The 24,315-nt window shown below is 39.3% G+C and overlaps 1 long non-coding RNA gene across 1 annotated transcript in view; it reads right to left on the bottom strand.

Annotated features, from left to right (window-relative positions):
* Positions 1 to 1,267: 1,267 nt before the first annotated feature.
* LOC110352569 (uncharacterized) overlaps positions 1,268 to 24,315 on the bottom strand; it is a 67,973-nt gene continuing 44,925 nt past the window's right edge. The window contains exons 2-4 of the long non-coding RNA XR_005269365.2: positions 23,394 to 23,455; positions 2,145 to 2,203; positions 1,268 to 1,585 (exon numbers count right to left, since the gene is read on the bottom strand). This is a non-coding gene — a long non-coding RNA (uncharacterized lncRNA). The remainder of the gene's footprint in view (positions 1,586 to 2,144; positions 2,204 to 23,393; positions 23,456 to 24,315) is intronic.

Below are 24,315 nucleotides of genomic sequence, written 5' to 3'. Positions count from 1 at the left end.
ATGAAATTGTACTGAGCTTCTTTTCCTTATATACATATAAGAAAGAGAGAGAGCACATTCACTAGAATGTTAAGTACTGCATTCACTAAAGTTAACTTAAGGAAATCAAAACTAGACAGCACTGGGGAAAAAAAATAATTTCAAATTCCGAGAATTTAAAATCAAAAGCAGATCCCTGTATTAGGATTCTGCTGGAATAATTCAATGTGTGAGAACAGAACAAAGAAGCTCCTGCCTGAGAAAACAAGTGGCACAAAAGAAAAGGAGTATTTCATAAAATAATACCGTCACCCAGAAGCAGACTGTTACTAGAATCAAAAGAGTTCACTGCATATATTAAGGCACAGTCTAGATACTAACACACAAATGTCCACATTAAGCAGAAAGTAAAGGGCATGAGATAATGAAGTGAAGGTGGGCAGGTGAATCCTTAAGAAGCAGGAAAGAAACAGCAATCAACTGCAGCAAAAGCGCAACAGCGGAGTGAGGGGTGGGTGGAAGACTGGCCTTTACCCTGAATCCCAACAAAAGAGAGAGAACATAAATGAGAGGAAATAAACCTTCCAGGTGCCCTGCAGGGATGTCATTGATTCAAAGCATCATTTGGTTTTCACATAACTCAGCTCACAAGCAAGCAAGATGGCTTAAATGAAAACGGAGTGTGGCTACTAGGAAGGAGCATCAGGGAAAAAGTTGGTTTTTACATTCCCTCTGTATATATTTATTTCTGTCAGAAGGAACCCTAGTCATTTTCTTGGCATCTCAGGGTGACCTGAAAAGTTATTCTTCAAGCTGTTTTCCTTTCCTGTATCACAACTCTTCCTCCATTCCATATGATTCAGGGTTTCTGTTCTGTTTTTTTTTTTGAGATTGTCATTTGAATAGAGTTTCTAAGCAGCACATGGATTGCCACACTGGGAAAGGTTACTTTCAACACCCTTGTGCACAGCTGTGAGACTCAGTGGATGCATTTATCCACTTTATATATGCCTCGGTATGGTGGCACAGCTGGCAGTATTTTCCTATTTAGGTGGCAGCAAAGGTGCTTTAAGATATGAGCCACAGCATCATGTTGTTAATTGCCCCACTGCCTGCTTGAAAGGTGGAAGTCTTTTTTGTCTTGACTTTGGAGCAAAGAAAGGAACTATAAAGTTTCAGTGGTGCAAGCAACCCAGTTGTTTCCTCAGAAATGTACAAATCTTGATCAGGAAAACAAATATTTCAAACAATGCACCCAGGGAATAAGCTCAGGCAAGTTATAGCCATTCTTGGAGAGTCAGAATCTTTCAAAAGCATGAGAAGTTTTGCTTTGTTAGGATTGCTGGTGTGCACATGTTGCAAAGCATCAAAAAGAAAGAGGTCTGGCATGGTTTCTTAGAGCTGAATTGCTTACATAAAAGGCTTATGAAATTAGATCCTTACTCCATAATCAAAAGACTCTTTACAATGATGTAAAACAAAATGCTTTCACAGAGTGTATAAGTCATTCTTGTATTTTATCTTTGTACCCCATCTCCTTTAATCTCATTGCATGATGTGGACGTCAGGTGAGTCCACAAGCCTTTCAGCTCTGCAAAGGCACTACCTGAAAAGAAAAATAAAAGAAAAAAAAAAAGAGAAAAAAAAAAGAAAAAGAAAGAAACAAGAAAACCATCGGTGATGACATACATGTCAGAAGTAGAAACTCTTGTAGAATTATTCCCTTCCTTTGACTATTTTCTTTGTTTCACAATGATTTCAGCACCATTTCTAAATGGTGGTATAACATAGTACAGAAATATAATCTATACCTTTGATAGTTGAACTAACAAGGTTAGTTTACTATCTTTTATTCTTAGCATACCTCCGAAAAGTATAGGGTAGACTAGATGTACAGCTGAATGCTGCTGATCATCATTAGATCAGCATCATTTAGAGTATCATTTGGCATCCATTCAAATCTCTTACAGAAAGGTAGCAAATGATACGAAATACTAACCTGGAGTATTTGGTTTTGAGCTAATTAACAGAGGAACAGAAATCAGAGAAAAGTTCTGATTAGCAAAATCACAGGCCCTAATTTTTTCCTAAGAAATGACACATATTTAGAGGACTTCGGATCATCTTAGTTCGCATTTTACTGTGTTTTCTTACTCCTCACTCACCTTTGTAGGCTTCCCTCTTCTTTTGCATTATTCACAGTACTGCATAGCTCTCAAGGAAGCTGAAAGTGAGCGTATTTTAACAGTAAACTAGAAGAAGGATTTTAACCATCAAAAAACACTTGACCTTCTGAAATGAAATCACTTCAGCTGGAGTACTGAAAGTCCAGAACATACCAGCTTTCAAGGCATACCTTATGATGGTTCTACATAGTCTGTACACAGAAGTAGAGAGAGAGTTTTCCAGAAAACGTCTCTGGGTTCTCAGTTGACAGAGCATTCATTTTAGGTCCTATAGGCGTATATTGTTATAAGTCCTGCTTCATACTCTTTATATTCTGAACTCTTAAAGCAGAGCAATTCTGAATGTTACAGCACGGACAGGGTGATCACATCCTAAACACTTCAGAAGCTTGTAACCATGATGCCAGCGGCTGTCAAGCGTATTTTTGACAGAAGTGTTAGATCTACTTTCTCTCCTCAATTACAATAAAAAATAATAGATGCACTGAGGGACATCCAGAGATTAAATTCAAATTCTGATGTTTACTTGAAACATCTCATTGCATTAACCATCTCACTTTGTTAGCTAACTTTGCCTAGTACCATTAAGTAACTGCGTTTTCTGTTCATCTGTGGAATCAATGTTATTTGTTACTTACTTGACTATGAAGAAACATGTAATGAGTCTCCAGGGATATTTTATGAGAAGGGCATAGGTGAACTTAATCTTAGCAAGGTGATTTATATTGAACTATTTACCTTTGTTAATTTGGGGTAAATAAAGATAAGAAACATGAATTTGGACATAGAAAACAGATTAACAAATCAAAGAACTGAATCTGCCTTTGCACCTGAAATATTTGTTCTCTTTATGCAGGTAAAAAGGTTCAGCCTGGCTTAGTGAAGCTCAGATGTTATTGGTGAAACCTTTTGTTCTCAGCAACATCTGCAAATGCTAAACTGTGAAATATCTTCCCTGTCCAGCCTCCTCTTACAAAACCAGCAGAAAAGCATGATTAATCAAGCATCAGCCTCTTTACACAGAACCCATTATCATCTTTAGGAATATTTGCTCCCCTAGAAGTGATTTTGTAAATAGTAATGCATGTTACTTGACACTGTCTCAGCAAATTTATTCCAAGCAACAGTAAGCCAACTAAGCATTGTAGGCATCAATAAGTAATCCAAGAACAAGGACAAATAAAAAATATACAAATAACAAACGATTCTTATAGCAAGATTTAATATACCATCACTGCTTAATCTGAAAGGCTACTGAGTTTAACTTGGGATATTTGAATTTCAAAATTCAGTAAGAAATCTGTTTTAGGTACTAGAAATCTATCAAGTAGGAATCAAAAAAGTATGGTTGTTTTCTTTTTAATTGGATATCCTGAAAGTAAATGCTCAATCTGCATGCTTTGAACCAGTTCTCCAGTTTGTGCAAAACCTCAGGAAGACACTTAGCTTTACATCTTTAACAGGTCTGGGATGTGAATGCCAGGAAGAATAAGACTTCATAATAGAAATATCTGCAAGTTTTTGTAGTATTTTAGTAAAGAGGTAAAGAAGACAGGCTGTTTATTGTAAGGCTCTTACTATTCTCAAATGCAGCATCAATCAGAACATCAGCAGCCCTTCTGGTATTTTGCCATTCCCCAAAACACTAGTTGAAAGACTGGATGTCATCTGCAACTTGGGCCGAACTGCAAAGCAATGTCCGGTTTGCTACGTCTGACTTTATGAAATCTGAAAAAGAATCCTGATTAGGTCTGGAATTCAATGGCATCTTCCGTTTCAATAAGAAACCGTTGAATTTAAATATGAATCTTTTGTGTTGCTCATTTTTGTCTTTTCAAAGTAGGCCTTATGGCTGTTGGGTTTGTGTTTCTTTATTGAAGATTTAGCTTTTTAGATTTTATTCCTTTTCATATGGCTGAAAAGACTTTAGCTAATTATTTTTGAAAGAAGCTTTTCTGCTTCACCTCTTTTAGATAGAGTTTTTAGCAAAGAAAAGAATGTAAAAATAAAGCAAATAGTGGGGATTCAATCTGACTGGTTTGTATAAGAGGCCAGAAAAGCCAGAAATATTCAAATCTGTAGCCGTTCCTTCCCTGTAAACGTAGCTGAAAACCACTGCAAAATAAAGAAAAAAAAAAGAAAAAAAAAAAAAAAGAAAAAAAAGGAATGAGTGTTGGGAAATCTATTGATCTATTTTAAGAGAAGAGATTGGTTAACGTTGAAGACTCATCATAACAAAAGCTGAATTGAAATTATGCCGCTCAGGTTCCATTGGGAAGTTTGCTCCAGACAATCAACCTCAAAGACTCGTTTTACTCTCTAAATACCTAGATACAGGAACAATTAATCTCATTGTGCATTGGTGGGATGCATCTATAGCTGTCAGCTATGACTGTAATGTAACTTACTTAGACCTGCCTTGGGTTCATGCCAGCTAGCTCAGGTGTTGGTAACAATCCAGCTGAGAGAATAGGGCTAGACATTCAGTTCTTTCATGGTATCGCAGCTGATATTGACTGCCACGATACTGCAGCAATCAAGCTTCTGGTATTATGATTACACAGATAAAGCTAATTTGACTGTATTGCAGCAAACAGATTACAGGATTGCAGATCTATTTGGGAGAATGAACAAATCCAGGAACAAAAACGTATGGACATATCCCAGGTATGTAAGGGTACCATAATGTGTAGTTTGTAGAGTCAGGGATCTCCATTAATCTCTCTTGTGCCAGTTATTTCAGTTTTGTTCCTGTTCTTGCTGAAAAATTGGAAGGCTTGTTGCTGACTGCAATGGGCAAAATGTAAAGATAAGTTTTAAGGGGTTAAAAATGGCAAGAAACATTTTCCTTGGTAATCTGTGTGCCCTGGTCACAGCACAGCAGCATTGGGAGAGTTGTTTCTTTTGCCTTCTGGTGGGATCATTTATGAAACTGAAGTCAATGAAGCCATCTGGACAGCTCTTCACAGGGCAGAGGTAGCACCCTTCTCCAAAGAAGAAAAGACCTGGGAAAGTCCCATTTCAATGACAGGTTTACTAATGCCCTTCCAACAATGGCAACATGCTAAAGAGAGAGCCAGGCAAAGCAAACAGAGAATGTTTGAAGGCTTTTGTACCATCTAAAACAGGAGATACTAAAACTTTGGGTTGAACACAACTTCACATTTCAAATAGCCTATGCAGAGGCAACAACAAGGTCATTTCAATAAACTGGGAAAGTCATTACTATCTTAGCACCAAGGTATTCGCCTAGCAATTCAGGAGGCAAGCTTAAAGTACTGATTATTTGGAACTAGTTGAAATAGTGCCTTTTTTATTACCTCCATGACAGGACTTCCTCTTCTGCACAGGCAGCTTTGTCAGTCCCCCTCTAACAGAGCTTTTCTTCCAGCTCTGCAGCAACCCATCTGCCAGGGTTATTATTCTTTTGTCACAAAGGAAATAACATTTCATTCCAAGGCACGGCAACGGATAACTATTTTTTAAAGCTAGCTCCTCATTTTTAATTACAATATATTTCCTAACCTAACACTCTAGAAAGGCTGCAAGAGTAATGAAAGATAATGCAGCTCTATATGCAGAGTGTAAATAAGCATTATTCATTCAGTCTTAAGGAGCAAACAGAAGTCCAAAACATTACCTTGAGAAAAAAACAATGACTCTTTTTAATAAATACGTATCTTCTTCAGCAAGAAATACTATGTTTATTAGAAAATCACAGTTCTCATGTAAAAAGGATATCCAGCAGTTCTTTTCATTCCACACTATGTCTGTGTTATAGCCTCATAGGAAAATACTGGAATAATTTAATGGTGGGAGGTTTTTTTCTTGTTTTTGTTTTTCATATTATGTACTTATCTTCCAAAAATAGTATAATGGTAAGTCAAAATAACATCATACACCACTATCTGGAACATTAAATTACAGTATTTGAAAGCTGTGACTAAAACTATTTGCTACCTGCTGCAATCTGCAGAAAATATCACAAAAATGATCCAGTTACAGAAGACCATCACACAGAATCTGTTCCAGGGATGGGCAGTTTAGAAATGCACATGTCTGGTAGGAATAAAAGAGCTATCCCTCCTATTGGGAATCTAGAGGAAGAAAAAATAGGAACAGCTATTTCACTGAATAAGCTTGAACAAGCACTCTATGTGAAACATACATTTGTTTCACCACCATGTAAGACTGCAGTGGAAGTCACATCAGGTCCTTTTCCACTCTGGCTGCTTGCTCATATGTAACCTGTCCTGCACGGACACCTTACAGGCACAAAGCCTTCTACCAAGGAACAGTGCAGCTGTCTGTAACAATGCCCTCATGACAAAGCAAGCTTTTACACATTTAAAAATACTTTTCTTGTACATTTAAGATTTTGTCAGTTAGAATCACAGTCACACGTGAGTCATAATCACAAGTTTGGTTCCAGACTTGGTCCCCTACTGTCAACGCTGCCTCTGCTTCCTGCGCTGTGGCTTCGCTTTCTGGCAGCGATAGGAAATTGTGACTTTTTCCAATGGGATCCAGCCTAGAGAAGCAGAAGGTTTCCTTTATTGCTTTCCATTCCCTGCATCTTTAAATTCCCTCAACGAATAACCCTGTGGCTTTACTGCCAGTTTTCCCACTTCTGCCTGCATAGATGCTTTAGACACTGTTTCTAATTGTCTCCTTGAACATAACTGAAAGATGTAATTAGGTGTTTGTCTCTGAGCCATAGCTGTGCAGGCTGTGTGTATCCTAGCGCATATCCTGGCAGGAGCATTTTCCCATAGACAGTCTGTGTTATTAGTCAAATTATAACTCTTTACTATCATCTGGTTAAAACAGAGGTTATATAGAAAACCTGACCCACACACCTATATTGATTAACTCCCAAAAGTGAGTACAGATGACAGAAAAAAAAAAAAAAAGTTTTCAGTATACTGGCAAAAAAAGAAAAGCCCTGGTTAGATTAAAAATGCATTTCTTCAAACTTTGTACACAAACAGCCAACTACTATACACTAACCATATTTCCAGTTTGAATTTGACATAAAGAACTTTTAAGTTTTCAAAACAATTTCATAAACTTTCTAACTTCAAAAACCTCAGCTGAGACATGTCCTTTGGGCAGGATGAGAGAGAACCAGCGTGACCTAATATTTTCTGCAGAAGTAATTCTGCCTGGTGTTATATGCTGCTCAAGCACTGTCCTCATTAGACAGCTGGAAATATAGGTTCAGATCCCAGCTATACATCAACCACCTGAGTAGGCAGATTCTTCAGTTCAATGAAAAATGAATAGTGACCTGCAAAGGTACCTTTCAGTGATTTTTCTCTGTGACGACAGCCTCAAAGCAAAGAGCCATAGGTACTTCAGTGCTGGCAAAGGAAGGTGTAAAATATGTTTCCCTTGCAAATAAAAACAACCTTTAGTGAGCCAGTCATCTTTAGCAGGCAATTTATAACAGTTAAAATATTGATCTTAAATATTTTGCAATGTCTTCAGTATTTCTAGATCAACTGGGGTAAATCTTGATGTCAGAAAAATAGAGACCATCTTTGCTAGGATCTGTATTTCTTCTTCATCTCTCATACCACGGTGACCAAGAATGGCATTGTTGATTCATCCCCATGTGGGGATGTGTTCTTTCACCCTATATTCCAAGAAATATCTATATGCACACAAATCCCACTGTTTGTGTGAGCAGGGCACATACTACATATTACAGTTTTTTCTTTGTTAGATGACAACAAATATATTACAGCTTTGTGCAACATTGTGATATCTAGTATATGTGAAAATTGTGTTTTAATATACTGGTCTTGAACATTATATTGCAACTCAAAATTTTAAACAGAGCTTAATCAGGCAATAAGATTTGTATCTCTGTGCTCTCCCTTATGAACCCTTCTGCAATCCCTGTTTTATTACATTAGTTGAACTCATTTTTTTTAATATGCTTATGGTAGGACAGGATTTCCCCACTTTAAAGGCAAAATAAGACCAAGAAATAGAGCGAGACACAAGGAATCAGGTTATTAAAGTGTTTGCATTTGCAAAGAGAGAAGCCCAGTGGGGATTTTCATGAGTGCTCAAGAAACTTTTTAAATTCCCGGTGGACTTAAATCTATTTCCCTAGGTACATCTCTGCAGGGACTGATCTAAGCTCTTTCTTCCCTCAGGACAGCCAGACATGAGGCTGCTGGAGGTCAGAAGCCAGGCAGCTACAATAAGCACAGCGCTCTGCCCCTGCTGAGAGCTAGGGCATATTTACTCAGTCCCAGCCTTAAGTCTAGCCCTGTGAGACAGATTGTTGTGGCAGCTTGGGGTACAGCATGTGCCTGGGACTGTCTGAATCCTTTGGGTAAAGGCTTCCTAAATTCTTGTCACTCACCCATCCTCTTATACTGAACTCAGCAAGTGAACTGCAGAAAACCTACTGAGAAATTTCTGTAGACTTTAACATGTGGAGAGTAACTTGACCCTCTAGTCTTCTACGTCTAACTAGTTGCATGATCTTAATATGTGCCTGTTTTAATGTAACATTTTAGTGATCAGGTTGAAAAAACAGAGGTGCATTTTGTAAAATTCAAACTCATGTTAAGGCCGTTCTTGTGTATGTTGCCTCCTGACTTAGGTGAACTCTCTTACTAACCAAGTCATTGGTACAGCACAGCTGACTGCAGGAAATGACTAATTTGTTTTACTTGACTCTAAGGAGCTTGGGGCAAGACCTTTTTTTTTTAAAAAAAAAAAAAAAATCTGCACAGATTCTGCTGCTGAAATTTCCTTGTGGGCAATGCGGTAAGTTCTTTGACATTATGATCCAACCTCTTGAACTTCTCTGCTCAGCCCTTTCTTTGTCACGTTGGGAATACCTACAGCTAAAACAGACCAAGAAGCCTCTCCCTTAAGAACTGGGTTACCCTTCAATTGGTTGGTGGCACTGAAGATTGCAAATGTGGAGAGCTGTTCTCCTATGGGAGTTTATTCTGTGAAAGAAAGGTTATGCATGGTAAATTCAAGTGACAGAGAAGTAGCCTTATGCACACATGCACAAAAAGACAGTCTTTGACAATATATAGCTCCATTAAGAAAGAGAAAAAGAGAGAGAGAAAAAAAAAAAGGCTTTTAAAATTATTGAGTACTCTGTGTGGAGATAAAGTTGTTAACTTTCTGGAGAATTTTTTGACAAAGAAGATGTTTTGGTATTGTCTTTGCACTGTATCCCTCAGAGACTCTCATGCTAAAAAGTAAGCATGACAAGCAGTGGAACTTCTGTGTGTGTGTGCTGATGAAGTCTTTGGGGATTCAAAATACAGAATCAAATCAAAAGTGCTGAGAGCGTCCCATGAGGTGGTCAGAGAACCAGGAGGTTTCTCAGCACTTTGTTACTTCCCCTGAGTTTTTCCCTACACCACACTGTTTTGCTAAAAGCCCATCCTATTAAGCTCAGAGATTATATACACACAGAGAGATCCCTTTGCATTGAGTGAGAAAGCTGGGGAATCTCCTTGAATTTGCAATAGCACAAACCCAAATTAGTGTCTGAAACTGGTACTCTGTAAGTCCTAGCTTCTTTTGACTCTAAAGAATAATATGGTCTTTCAGCCTTCAAAGATCCCCAATTTTCAAGAAAATAAGACAAATTTAAAACCATCATTTTACCATTTGTACAAGCTGAACTGTGATGTTTCTTCAAAACCTTTGATGCCATCTGCCACTGATAGCTATGAAACTCCATACTATTATATCTACATAGTAATACTCAGAACAGTATTTTGGCAATGAATTTATCTAGAAGTCCAGTCCTCTACTCAATACTCATCTCTCCTTCCTCTTTCCCTGCACATATGGATAGATACACCACTTTATTTATTATTTCTTTTGTTTCTTACAGATGAAAACCAACTCACATTTCAGTTTTAAACAGAACAGTATGTGAAGTTATTTTGTCTCAGCATGCATCAGTTTCTGTAGTCATCCAGTCAGCACTGATGTTTTCAATTCCTTACTGTTATTGAAAAGAAGAGACCATATCCAAACGATCACAGGTTGGTCCCTTTTCAAGGAATTTTATATTTTCATGTCTTGAAAATAGATTGCAGTTGACGCTGGGCATCCACAGCCACATATGTGCCTATGAAAGGGATGTCACAGAGAGAGATGAGTCAATAAGACTCACTGCTGACCTGCAGCTGATTTCTATGAGATCAAGGTTCTTCAAAAACTTTTTACTAACAACTTTAGAACTCTATAAAGGCCACCTGAAAAACAAAGCAGAATAAAAGCCCAGCAGAATTCTCAGTGGGGAGAGAGCTTTGGGAGTACAAGAAACCTTTACTGGAAATTATCAGTGTGAGCAGTCACTGGTTGTTAAGGTTGCAGTTTGGCCTTAAGCTGATTTAATGCCTGCCTTCTGCTGAATGGGATGGCCTCAAGGTAAATGACTCACCCTGCAGCCTCACAAAAAGGGAAGGTGTATGGGGAATATAGAGGAGGGGGGAGACGACTTCTGATTTGGTAGCAGCTAGCTTGACTCAACACCTTGTTAATCTAAAGCACACATTGTCTCTGGGAGTAAGGGCACAAGCAAGGCACAGAAATGTCTTCAGAAATAAAATGGCAAGCTTGCACAGTCTCTCAGAGAAGCATAGCGTTGTTTCTGAATTGTCATCTCTTGCAGTGTTTCTCAGGTTTCAAAATATTTTGTACTTTCCTTTAAAGTGTGGGATTCAGAACCATACCTGTCACGATTTTTAAACTAAAATTTACATCTTCTACATTGATTAGATCCCTCCAGCCCTATACCAGTAATTTCTGATAGCTCAGAAAACTGAAAGACAGCACAAATTGAATCCATTTTAGAATATTTTTAAGCACCCCCTGACATCCCCCAAATATTGCTGTTCAACGGTTTGATTTTCAGATTATTTTACAAATCATTTTTTGTACGGCTCAAACCACAACAAGGACATGGAAAGAGAGATTCAAAATAATAGATGTTGGACCAAAAAAAGGCAAGCAGCATACCTACGTCAGATAGTCTGGATGAAGAACCAAGGCAGTGAACTGAACTGACCTTTCTATTATACAAGAGACCAATGTGAACCTCATTAGCAGAGTTCCTAATTCTGGTGCCCTTTCTAATTATCCATGCTGCTTCCTCTGGAGCAGACAGGTCTGAGAAAACATTCCAACAGCACTCCAGCCTTACAGAGACAGGATAAAAGTCTTTTCTCTTGAACCCTCTTACTTAGTATTAATCTTCAGTAGAAAACAAGCATGTTGGCTGATTTGAAGAGCTTCATGATAAATCAGTCATTACAGCCTAAAGACCAGTGGTTGAGAGGTGACCTTTATTTTCTTCTCACATTATTTTTAATTGATGCAACTACATTGACTCTCAGTAGCTACTCCTGGCACGCTACAGTGCAACTGAGCAAAAATAGTCTCTTTGTTTTTTTTCTTAGACGAGTAATAACATTTTTTTGGGAGTTTGGTTAGAACCTCTGTGAGGTCAGACTCTTTGGTCTCAATATCATGAGAGTAAACTTGAGACAGCCTTGCAATGCCTCCAGCTGGCCGCTCTTCAGAAGATGTTTTACTCCAGGCAGCCGAGGAGGCTGCTTTGTCAAGCAACAATAAACTTAAAAACAGACAAACAAACAGTGGAAAAGGTAATGAATGTGTTTTCGTTTTAAATATTCCAACATCTTTGTATGAGATTTGAATTTTGTTCAAGACAATAGATTTGCAAATGTCAGCATCCAGGAAGGAATCTTAATGGTCTTATTGGCACCTTGCTGTCACTGTAGATGCAAACAGAAATTAGTTGCTATAATTATGTGTCAGCAAAAGCAATCAGAAACAGAACTTGAGTGAGATGTGCTATTTCTTTCCCTGTCATACACAATAATCAGAGAGCCGGTGTTTCAGTGGCTGGAGTTAGGTTCTTTAGAAAAAGTCACAATATAAATCCTAACAGATGGAGGTCTTGTCTTGACAGACTATCCTATAACTTTTGAAGTCCCTTTTGACTTGGTCTAAAGTCTCATGCATCATCCCTAAAGAGCTCTGAAATGCTTGCTTACCAAAAAGACTGCACATAATCACGGAGGACCAATATACACAAGCTGACTAATTTTTACCATCCCTGACTTCTGCTGAAGAAATAATTAGTTTTCAGGCTCAGAGTGTATAGTCTGGTAAGAAATTATAAGTCTGTACAATAACAGAAGCAACCTTGAAATTACTAAATATTTGCAGAACTTTTAGCAAATATACTCTACTGGCTACAGTGATTACCTGCCTGCTGAAATGTTTGCATACTCGCCTGTTTTTAGTATCACCTTTTGTCTCTTTGGTGTAATACAATGTTAAATCATTTTTACTGCAATCTTGTAAAGGACAATTGTCTGCTGTTTGAGATACAACAGCTAAAGCTAAGCTTAATTACAGAGAGAAAAAAAATGGAAGGGCAGCCCAGAACTGAACAAGAAATAACTCCACGGGAGCGTTTGCTGTTAGAGGTGACTGTCACATTGGTATCAAGGAGTGGCTCCAAGGTTAGCATAAGGGTGAGCTCCTCAGCACTTTCCACAAATGAAGCAGGAGAGGTGGGCTGCAGACGGATTTGGCTTGGTGCTTTATCGAGGTGTCACACATGCTTACACAAGTGAAATGGCCCACGCAGATGGAAGACACATCTGCACATGTAGCTTCTCTGGAGGGTTCCTTTCCAGAGCTGAGTGTCTGTTTTCTATTTGTGGTTCCCAGGTCCAGGTTCAACTTAACGCTTGTTCTCCTCTAAACAGATTACAGCAGGTAGCAATAAGACTAGCACCCTTCAGCAATTTTTAGAACTATTACAAAAAAGAAGAGGAGCTCTATCGGGCTTTTTTGGATATATTTTCTGTTATATAATCTACATGTACGTTTTGAGATGGATTAAATGACAGAGTCACACTTCTCAAACCCTGTTTATCTGACAGGCATTGACTCAAAAATTTCCTGTGGATTTTGGTTCTTGGATACAGCTCTGAATATGCCTTCTGGGTCTGAGATTGCTGGGCAGTAACATTCTGGTGACAAAATGATCAATTTCGACATTTTTGAAGCACAGTTCACTGAGTTACTGCATTATAACGTATTTTGCCGGATGAAATAAATAGAAAATGCTTCCCATTCTTTTGAACCTTGTGCAGTCATTTATAGTTATGCAAAGTGGATATTAAAAGCTCTTTAGTTTTGGCTTCCAAATCACTTCATAAAATTGAAATGCAGACTTCTGCCTCCAGTATGGGTGCATTAGGAGTTTTTGAGCACATTTATTCCACCAAAAGACTCGTGCATTCTTCCTGCATGTGCAAGGTCCTTTCAGACTTCAGTCTACCTCTCTCATTACCATTGCTGATATATGTTTTTCTTTAACTTGTCAAATACTATTTCTGAACACAGGATTCTTTTCTATTATACCTATCCTATACCCGCAAATGGAGATGATTCATAATGACACACCATATTTGTTACTTTTTTTTTCCTTCTTCATAATTCAGTATAGCTTTTGGTTCATGACCATATGCAAGTCCTGAAATGTTATACATTTACAAAATGTTTGGGGGATAATGTTAACTAATGAGATTGAATTTTGAATTTCCATCATCTCATCTCATTGCAGTTAAAAAATGACAGAATTTTACCTTAATTTAGAAGTGTATCTTCATCCAAAACCTGTAAATAGAGGATTTTGGTCTTATTACCCTTAGAGAAGCTGTACCTGATACTGCTTTTCTATCCATGATTTATAGCAACCTATGTTACACACGTCTTATTCTGGAAGCAGGTATATCAGAAGAACAAGTTCTGAAACAGTGACAAAATACACCCTTTGATGATGCATCAAAATAAACAACTGCCTAAGTGACACATTAGCATCAAACTGAGAATATTGTTAAGAAATTAAATAGTTGGCTTGCTGGAAAAGTAGCAAAGGGACATGCTTGTCAGTGACAAAGTATATTAAACATAGGATACATGTGTAAGTATCATAATTTTTCCTAATATGCTAATTTCAAATGCTCTCCATCACCGAGCTTAGTTAATGTACATAGGCAGGTCCCAAACAGCAGATGCATCCTAACCTTTTCTCTTTTCTCACTTGTTTCCTTTTAGCACACACTGCAGTGACTTTCTGCAGTGTATAATCTTGTCATGTAAGGGAATCTTAGAGGAGCAACACAAGCTTCCAAAGCACCTTCAAACATGCCTGCTGAGCGGCAAGCAGATTACTCTTGGCGTTTGGCAATGGTGCTAGTAATGCACTCAATCCTCTCACGTTACCTCTGTTCTGATAATACTTCAAACTGAAGTTTGTTCTGAGCATTAAATTGGCCTTGAGATGAAACAGCTGGCTATGTTTTCTTGGAGGGAGGCCAACTGACTATTAGGGAAGGCATTGGGTAGCCTAAGCAATGTTCCTGATCTCGTCCTTTCATCTAGTGTCCCATGACACAATGATCTCTTTCTGGAAGCTATATGCAGTTTGTGAATATATTAGATATGCTGGTTAAGCCACTTCTCCTCTGTCCCCTAGCTCAAAAGCCTTCATTCCTATTGTTAAAGCAGTTAAAAAAAGCCACTCAATAACATCAACCTCCAGTAAAAGCTTTAGCTAAGTCTGCAAAACCACACTCTTGGAAGTAACCTAAACACTACCATAATATACAAAAAAGAGCAAAAAGCCTCAGATGATTAAGAACCAGGTGTATGGCAGCAGCTCTGTGCTGTCAGCGTTGGCTGGCGAAGCAAGGTGTGCATCCGCAGAGCACGCAATGCCGGATGAAGCATCATCTCCCATTCACTTTGCTCATAACTCACCACAACTGGGTCAGTTAGTCTCAATTCCCTTCAATAATAAAATCCACAATGACAAAATAAAGTCATGAGGAAAAACACTTCAATTTTGTTAGAGCAAAATATACAAATGAATGAGTAATCCTTCAGAAATTTTGACCTTTTCTGCTTTTCTTCAGATTGAGAATAAAATACCCTTTCGAATGATTGCAATCTCTAATGAGACAGAACTACTGTCCTCTTCATGGCTCCTTGCAGCTGATTCAACAAGTCATTATGTGTGACAGCAAAATTTTTGAAAAAGGCAGTTTGAAACACTGGGATACTTCTCTCACCACATTGGAATCATTCATGGTTAAAAAAAAAATATTCTTTTAACAAGCTCAGTAGTTTAGTGTTTATTAAAATCTAGAGATCAGTGGGTTTGGTTAATATGTAATGCCTCTGGGGACACTGCACTGTCATAAAATAGAAGTAATCTCCCAAGCTGTGTGCTTGATACTCAGATGAAAATTTTAACCTTTCAGGGGAAAAAAATGCTCCCCCCCAGCTTCCCTCAAGAATCCACTTAATCATATTTTGAAATCTAATAGGTTTTAGGAGTGATAACAGTAGTCTGGACTGCAGCAATAGAAAGAAACAGATTGTTCTAACCTTTAACAAGAGTGAATGCGAAGGGCGATTAATTTGTGAGACTTTCTGAGGTTAGAGATGAAATCCTAGCTCCCTTGAAGTCTGTGGTTTCAGCTTCTGTTGAGATTGCACAGCAAGGATCACATCCCAACTCCTGTTTTATTTCCTAAAATAACCAACCTGAAGTTATGCTATCACAAAAAAAAGCTGTCCCCACGTAGAAATTAAATTAGTAATTGCATGATTCAACTCAAATGGGAGGCAAGAGCTTAATAAAGAAATAGGGCAATGTTCCTATCTTATGTTTTGCAGTGGATTGGAATAGATTAACACCACAGTCTTTTTGGTTTTAGATGTAGGCCATGAACAGAGGAACCTACTCATACGAGAGTCCCTGGAGGGTTAGAGTACAAACACTATTGAGCTCCTGTGACAGCAAAACAAATAATATGCAAATAGCTTTGAAAATCTTGTTCCAATACATGTTTTCATTCCCACCAAAGGACGCTGCACAGGCAAGGCTTTGAGCAAGCAGATTTTGGTGATAGCTTTGATTATTCTTTTCCTTAGTAAATTGTCCTGTTGTTGAGGGTAACCTTAAACTGACTATGTTCACTTGGTTGTGAAATTTCCATAAATTCATTGTGCATGTTACAGAATGTCTGTAATTTGAGCTGGAAAGAAAGACAGGAGGGAAAAGACTTGGGAGAGTCTGGATGCGGAGCAGAGAGAGGATTTGACAGCAGGCAGGTCTTCTTTCTAGGCTTGGGTCTCAGAGCTAGAACTCAAATCACTCTTCAAATCAATCTTAAAGAAATTGAAATAAGGGTGCCGTTTTTAGCACTAGGAGCTATTTTCTAGTGTGCTGTTGCATACAGCCCACAACACATTTGTTTTCTATATTGTGAACTGTTTTGTATCTTCTTTTTTATGCAGTGCTGTTTTGCAGTAGGATTCTGATAGTTTTCCTATTCAAGTCACTGGAAATTTATGACAGAGTTAAAAAACAGCAAGAGTGAGCCCTTGGTTATAGATATACAAAAGTGTCACCTATTTCACTGAGACAATGCCTAGAATAAATGTATTTGTCTCTTTGTTTCAGATATATCTCAACCTTCGCATCTCATTCTGATTCTTCCTATTATACCTGGGTTGAAGCACTGCTACCTCTACTTTGATTGAGATTCTTCACAACCTGGAATTGTCAGAATTTTTAAGAGCTGAGAGAACAGGAAGATGAAGCAAAATTATTTTAAACTTGGAAACTTTTCATTTAAAATTCTGAGACAAAGGAAAGAAATACAAGAAAACACTGATACATATGGGAGGACTTCTAATGATGGACAGTATGAAATCCATATAGATATGTTTTCCTATTGAAGCTCACACATGGCAGTGAAATCCATTTGTACACATTTTACTAGTAACCAAGCAACCCGTATATCAGTTATACCCACGTAAACAGGCCTACTGTCACTTCTATTGGAGAGGCATTTTTTAGGTTATTTCCTGGACTTCTTAAGGCTGACAACATTTGAGAGCTTACGATTATATGTCACATTCAAAATGTATTGATGATAAATATTTGAAAATTTATTTAACTTTTTGGCTGGTATAAAAGAGATCTAATCATAAACACCCCATGTGATGAGTACAACTGCAAGTCTTTTTTTTTTTTTTTTTTTGGTCCAGCAGCTCTGTAGTTTCTAGATCTAATCCCCTATGGAATATAGAATATAAAATGTCACAGCTTATTGGTATGGCTTCAGGCCTTTCTCTTTCCTTTGCAGTTATAGCAATCAAAGAGCCAAAGGATGAAAGGATTTAAATGTTCCAAATATCCATCTTCTTTGACACTGCCCTTCTCTCTAGATTTTTTCCTAGGTTGGATTGAATTAAGGTCTTATCTGGGAAGACCCAAATTTCAGGACTATGAAATTTGGCTTCTGTAGCTTCACTGTAAGAACGACCTAACATGTTGCCCATGAAATGCTCTCTCTCTCTCACACACACAATTTTAATGCAGATTTGCAAAATGATTCTGCGTCAGTGGGAGATGAGGTGTAGTGAGGAGGAGAGCACAGGAGGCAATCCACATAGGCATTATGCGTTATTACTACAGGCTGAGGAAAGCACTGTTGGCTCATTAATTCTTAGCTGTATTGTTAATCTTAGATGCTCACTTGTTCTGTGATCCTGCTAGGTTTCCATTTAACACTGCCCTTTTTAATATTCCTTTTTCCAGCTTGTTTTTGCTGGAACACTGCTGCTCTCTAGCTTTCAAAAGCTTCTTGTATTGCCCATTTTTTTTAAATTTCTTTTTGACTGCTTCCTTCACACACTTCACTGATTTCCTATCTGAATTCAAACGAAACCATACTATCTTACATTCATGTGAAAGACATCACACTCCCTTTTAAAATGCAGTAGCAGAAATTATCCAGTTCTGATCAAAAGCACTCTGCCTCCTGGAGCAAAGATACAGATGAGTATCTTTACAGTTGTAAAAACAAAAAATAAAGAAAAAAGAGCATGCAACCTGCCCACTGAGAGGCTACCATGCAGAAGAGTGGCAATTGCTCTGACACAAGTGTGCAGCCTCAGGATTGAGTCTGCAGCTGCATGCACAAAGCGCGAGGGGAAGAGCACTACAGCAAAGCCACCAAGGAGCCCAGGGACTGGAGGAGCCCCATGGTGGCCTGCACACAAACGGTACCGTGCCTGTCAAAGACCTGCGCTGCTCATACCAAGAGGTGTCAGGGTAAAAGAACCCCAAGTACTAGGAAATTCAGTGACTGCAGAACAAGTGAGGCTTGTTAGAGAAACCTGATACAGCTAAATGCTCTTCATGATCACCAGAACAGGGGTCAGAATTCTTATATCAAGATAAAGGTACAGCCCCTGGTAAACCACCCTTTTAATGTTACACTTGTGTAAGACAGGTCTGAGGTTCAGCCAGCTCATGAAAAGACCATTCCTGAGCTGAGAGCAGAGCTCTGGTTATGACACTTACTACCCAACTGTGATGCACTTCTATCCCCCCTACAAACCCAAGGAGAGGCTCCCCTTTGCAGCTCTGCATGCTCAAAGTCACAGTGATGACTCAGAAACCGCTGGGATCTGAAGGGATTTGATCAATGAGCTGACTTTCATTTCACACATCTAAAGACAACTTCAGAGGGCTGAACTAGGAGAGAGGGCTTTGTCCTTTACACAACCAGATTTGTCACCAAGGCAGAGCTCTTTGATCTGCATCACTTTGCAAAGGTTTCTTCTGACCTTTCCTCCCACACACAGGCACGCAGTTTCTTGGGGCACAGTTATGGTACAGGCTGTGAATTCAGTTCATACTCTCAGACCCTGTGGGCTCCTCCAGCCTTGATGCACATCCTCTATTTGAATAAATAATCTGACAGCAAAATTCAGCTTTCTTCACAATCTTCTAGTGAGAAGACAAGTTCAGTTCTGTACTTGGTGTCTTGCTGTCAAGTCCTTTAAACCCAGGGAGAGCTGTAATTAGGATTATCAACTACATTACACAGCTCACCATTTACCAGGGTTTGAGGGTATCCACAAAGTGTGTAGAGGGCTAACAGCCTCAGAAGAGAATCTGAGACAACCTGCAGGTGTCTGCCCTGGCTTTTGCCTGACCAAGAGAAGCTGTGGATAAAACTCCTGCACAGAGGGAAGGAGAGATCCTGGGTGAGCTCCCTCATTGACAAACAGGACAATGACATGCATCCCTAGCTGAGATTTGTAGCACTGTTATGAAAAAACACGTGAAACTGGGACCAAGTGGCGACACAGATGGGAAACCCCTAGCTTATTCCTTTGAAACAGCCAGAACATCAGCTAGATTTCAGTTTGTGCCATGATATGTGCGAACAGAATGACTCAGAGCTTAGGACACCAATTTATTTATCATTGACTGGAATTGACTTAACCAGGAGGCAGGACCACTAATATTAATCATTGCAGTAACACAAATTCTACTGAGCAAAGGCTGCCAGTACTCACACTAGCTACGTGGCCAAATGAAATGAAATTCCCCTTGTAGATGGCAGACTTAGGCAAAGACATGAACAGAAAAGTTTGCTTTCAACTTGAAGTTTTAAGGCAGACAACAGTGCCCTCCTCTGGGTTCTTGCTCAATTTCTTCCAGTAAAGCAGGCATTGAAACCTGATGGCTGCAAACGTGTTTTGCTAATTTATCACCTTTCGTATGTTTAAAAAATAATTATGTATGCAGCATAAAGCAACATGTAGGAAACCAAACCTTTCAAAATTGTTACTTTCAACATCAGGAACTGGATATCAGTCAGACTACTGGGAACTGTCCTAAAGACTCCAAATTAAACAAGGATTTTATTAAAAAATTCCAGACATTCACTCTGGTAGCTGCTCTAGTTACCCAGCACTAAATGGTGTACTTAGAGCAAACTCTCCCATACAGCCACTTAAAGATGATCAATTATGCAATGTCTTCATTTAAGTTTATTAATAAGAGACAGAATCTATAGCTAGATCACAAAAATAAACGGATATCTGTGTATTCTTCAGGCTTCTCCAGCTTCTTCATTCTCATTTTACCGTAAGAACTAAATAAAAATCCCCAATAATATAATATGTGGGAAATAATGGGGGGGGGGGGGGGGGGGGGGGGGGGGAAGAGAAGGGGTGCTTGAAAAAATGGGCTTGCAACTCAGACCTCAGTTCTTAAAGTTTTCAAAGCTTAATTAATCACAATAGTGACAGATATCCCTTTCACAAATTGTCAAGAAGCACCATTGATCCTACATGTGTACTCAGCATAATTGAAAGACCTGTAAAATAACAAGTGGATGGTGACAGAGCAGCCGCTAACAGTGAGTAATAAAATCAGAAACAGATAATGTACAGCTATGAAAAGAAAAAAAAACAAACAAACAAACAAACAAAAAAAAAAAAACAAAACCAAAAACAAACTTTGATAGTGGCAACTGAAATTTAGTGAGAAATAATCACAAATTCTGACACCAGTTTTCAAATACAAAACCCTTATAACAACAGTAACAGCATATTGCCCACGGCTACAGACTACCACACAAGAATTGATCTAAGGAAGGGCAGAAGGCTAATAAGAAAGTAAAGCAAGGAAACCTCTGAGGAGGTAAGATTCTGCAAGTTGTAAGAATCGGGGGTGGTTGTTCATTTTTTCCTTCATGGTTTGGAGGTCATGTTGAAATGAAAACAGGATTTTTGCTTCATATGAAAACAAAAACAAAACCAGAACTGCGACATCAAGGACTAGTTACTGATGTGAAATAAAACTCCTTAGTGATGTGTGCCCAGCTATTCTAAGAGACATGGAAACACTGTAGGACAGCGGGAGATCTAACCCACGAAGAACCAGAATAAAGGCATTTTTACTGTACAGTTTCTGATGTTAGAGCTCAAACAGTCTGAACAGACTGCTCTTAGTACAGTTGGCTTGAGCAGCGTCAGGGCTCACAGACACAAAGTCAGTCTCTAGGTGCTGGACAGTGCCAGAAAGGCACAACAAATACCTCCCAGACACCCGTCACTACATAAAAGCTGGGTCAGTTTGGTTATAATTCTGACTTGTTTTTACATGTACTCTCCAGCATTACACGGATCTGTCTGAACGTCCTGCCTCAGACGGAGAGCTAATTGCCTGCTCTTTGCATGGGTACTGGTGGAGACACACTGTGCCTGGGAGCTGAGGAGGGGACAGCCTCGGCTCCTGAGGATGCTGACAAGCAGTTAGCTTGAGGCTCACGTGTTGGCAGAGGCAGCGATCTGTGCTGCTAATCTGTTCAGATCCTTATTTCCTGAAGTTTTGTGGAAAAGCACAGATTACCATTCCCACGGAACAATTGTTCTTTGTCAAGAACAAATCAAGTGGCAAAAACCTATGATCTATTTGCTCACAATACAAGCAAGTGTTATTGCTGGACAAAATTACAGATTATAGAGATTTCATGCAGTTGATTTTGCTTTAGAAGGACAAACACAATCCCTCTTCTGCAAAGGAGGAGAGATCAGGCAGTCCCAGGGTGTACTTTCAACACCCCCGAAGCCCAGCCTTGTCTGAGACAACACTTAAATTCTAAGAAAACTTAGGGAAGAAAACTAAATTCAGTAATGGGACGGTTTTACAGCCATGTATGCTTCTGGGATTTTCAGTGCTGTATAAATACTCAGCTTCCTCTCATAGTCAGAAATCTACGCAAATGCAAATGTATTCAAGGTATTCCCAGCACTGACTGGACCAAAGGAAAAACCAGTTTAGCTTAGGTCTAACCAACAATATTTCCTCTTCTGTGACTGGTGCTTTAATGTAACACAGCACATTCTGTGATTCTGTGATCTCTTTTTCTATAGGTTTTATTGCAAATGTTATCCCCCAAAAGACTTACACTACACATAAACACTCATTTTCCCTATAAAAACTGCATTTTTTTTTCCCCAGCAATTGCTTCTGAATCAGCTACCTGAGTTTTTAAGGAACTAAATAACAATCACCATGTAAATCCTAAACAGACAGGAAACTGGGATTTCTCAGGGCTGTAGAAACAAAACATCAGTCACAGTCAGCAGCTTGTATCCTGGTGAGCACATGCAGTCTCCTGATTAATGCTGGGGAGCCCCTTGTGGGATGAGATACTGGTGACAGACCTGACACATAGCACTACAGCTAGCAAACACAAAAGTTAAGGTGTGCTGATGTTTCTGCAGTAAGCAGCTTTCACATTGCAGGGAGGAGGGGGATTATTTTTAGCTCCAGGTATTACACAGAGACGTTAAATGCTGATGTGAGAGGGGACAGCACATGATTAGCTAAAAGCCAGACACGGGTGTTCTTGCAATGACAGCTATCGTACTATGTGTCATTTGCAAATGGAAACGGGGCTAAAAATATACTGCCGCGAGATAAAAATATATTGTGCAAAAATCACAGGGATAATGGAAATATCCAAAAGAATATGGCAAGACACTGTCGCTTTTCTACAGCAGCACAGAATTACCTTAATCAGATAATAAATAATTATACCCCTAAATAGAGTTCTCCGGCTGGCTTTAACACTCTACAAAAAGGATTCTAGCAGCTGTGGTAGGGCTTCAAGCTTGTAGGAGAGCTAAAGGACATTTCTTAGGAACCAGCTGGTTTTAACCAGACCACATCCTACAGGTTTCTCTATGACCTGTGGCAATGTGTACAAAGAGAGCATAGCCTGGCACAACTGTGTTAAGGCTCACATCTATAGGGTTTGCACTCGCATTGATCCCATGAATAAGAAGAGCTGCTGAGGCAGATGTATCTCAGTACAGGGGTTTTATTAGTGACCACAGGAACCTGAGCCATGTCGTAATGACCATACATCCTCATACATCAGGTAAAGAGACATGGGTATTTAAGAGATTAGGGATTTTATTATTATTATTTCCAAAGGAGAAAAAAAAAAAAAAAAGAAAGATTCAGAGGTACTAAGTTTTACTAAATTTTTATTAACTAGTAAGGACTTATTTCTTGTCATGATTCCTGTGCTTCTAGCCTGTGGGATTTAGCCAGGGGGAGCTGCTTCCAGGCAAATCTCTAAATTCAGGTGCGGTGTCGGCAGGCAGAGAGCACTAGAGGGCACCAGCACTTCGCACAGACAGGAAGGATCAGCAGCACGAATCTCTCCTGATGGCAGGCGAGAGAAATAAATTGCAAAAGGAACAGTGATATAAAAAAATCAAACTCTAGTTTACCTGGCATGAAAGCCTCTTGATTTGCACAGGTCCAACCCACAGCCATTGGCCAGGAACGTGCACTGTATGGGAATGATGGAAGATGGAAAATTCATGAGCCAGTAAAAATAACGGGGGTGTTTAAGTGATGTTTCCCACTGATACTCCCAGGCTGTTTCCGTGTTTTGAGCAGGACAATAATTTATCCAAATTATATGAGGCCTTCAGAACAAACACATGATAGAAAAGAGTAATTGCAGCAGGAGCTGGCATGTCAGTATATATCTAACCACCAAACTAGTCTTCTAGTGCCCGAAGCATGAAACCGCAAGGAATTTGTCACTGCTTACGTCCATTCGGTGCTGGACATAAGAAGCACTGGGAAATTCTGTGCTTCCCTTCCAGATGAGATTCAGTTTACTAATCAAATTCCTAGTTTTACCATATTTAAGTTCCCTGTACTCACCAATATCATGCATGAGGTCTGAGCATTTCCTATTTCCTGAGCAGAGATGAATTTAAAAAGCACAACCACACTGCTGTTCACTATTTCACGTTTAACCATGCTCTGCTTGGACCCATCCCCTGTCTGCATCTGGTTGCAGAGGTCTGGGGAGAATGGCTGTGCCCTTGCTGTGTGCTGGGGGGGCACCTGGGAAGGTCCTCAGGGTGCTCTGACAACAGAAATATGAGAGAAAGCAAAAAGGGCTGTCTTGTACTGACTCAATAACAGGCAGAAGACTAGATGAGCCCTGGAGGAGCTAAGTCATGCACCCAGCTATTAACAGTGTCCTGGTGACTGGGATCTTAAAGCTAGCAGCCTCCTGGGGCACAGCAGTCACTGGGGAAGCAGAACCAGCAGCCTCTGCCCTTCGCTCCTGCAGCAAGGCCCCACGGCACCTGAACAAGACAACACACACAGTGGTCAGACATGGCACTGACA

This window comes from Anas platyrhynchos, chromosome 14, assembly GCF_047663525.1.
Source record: "Anas platyrhynchos isolate ZD024472 breed Pekin duck chromosome 14, IASCAAS_PekinDuck_T2T, whole genome shotgun sequence".
Taxonomy (NCBI): domain Eukaryota; kingdom Metazoa; phylum Chordata; class Aves; order Anseriformes; family Anatidae; genus Anas; species Anas platyrhynchos.
Note: the sequence above shows the minus strand (reverse complement) of the source record. Positions and strands in the feature narration are given on the sequence as shown.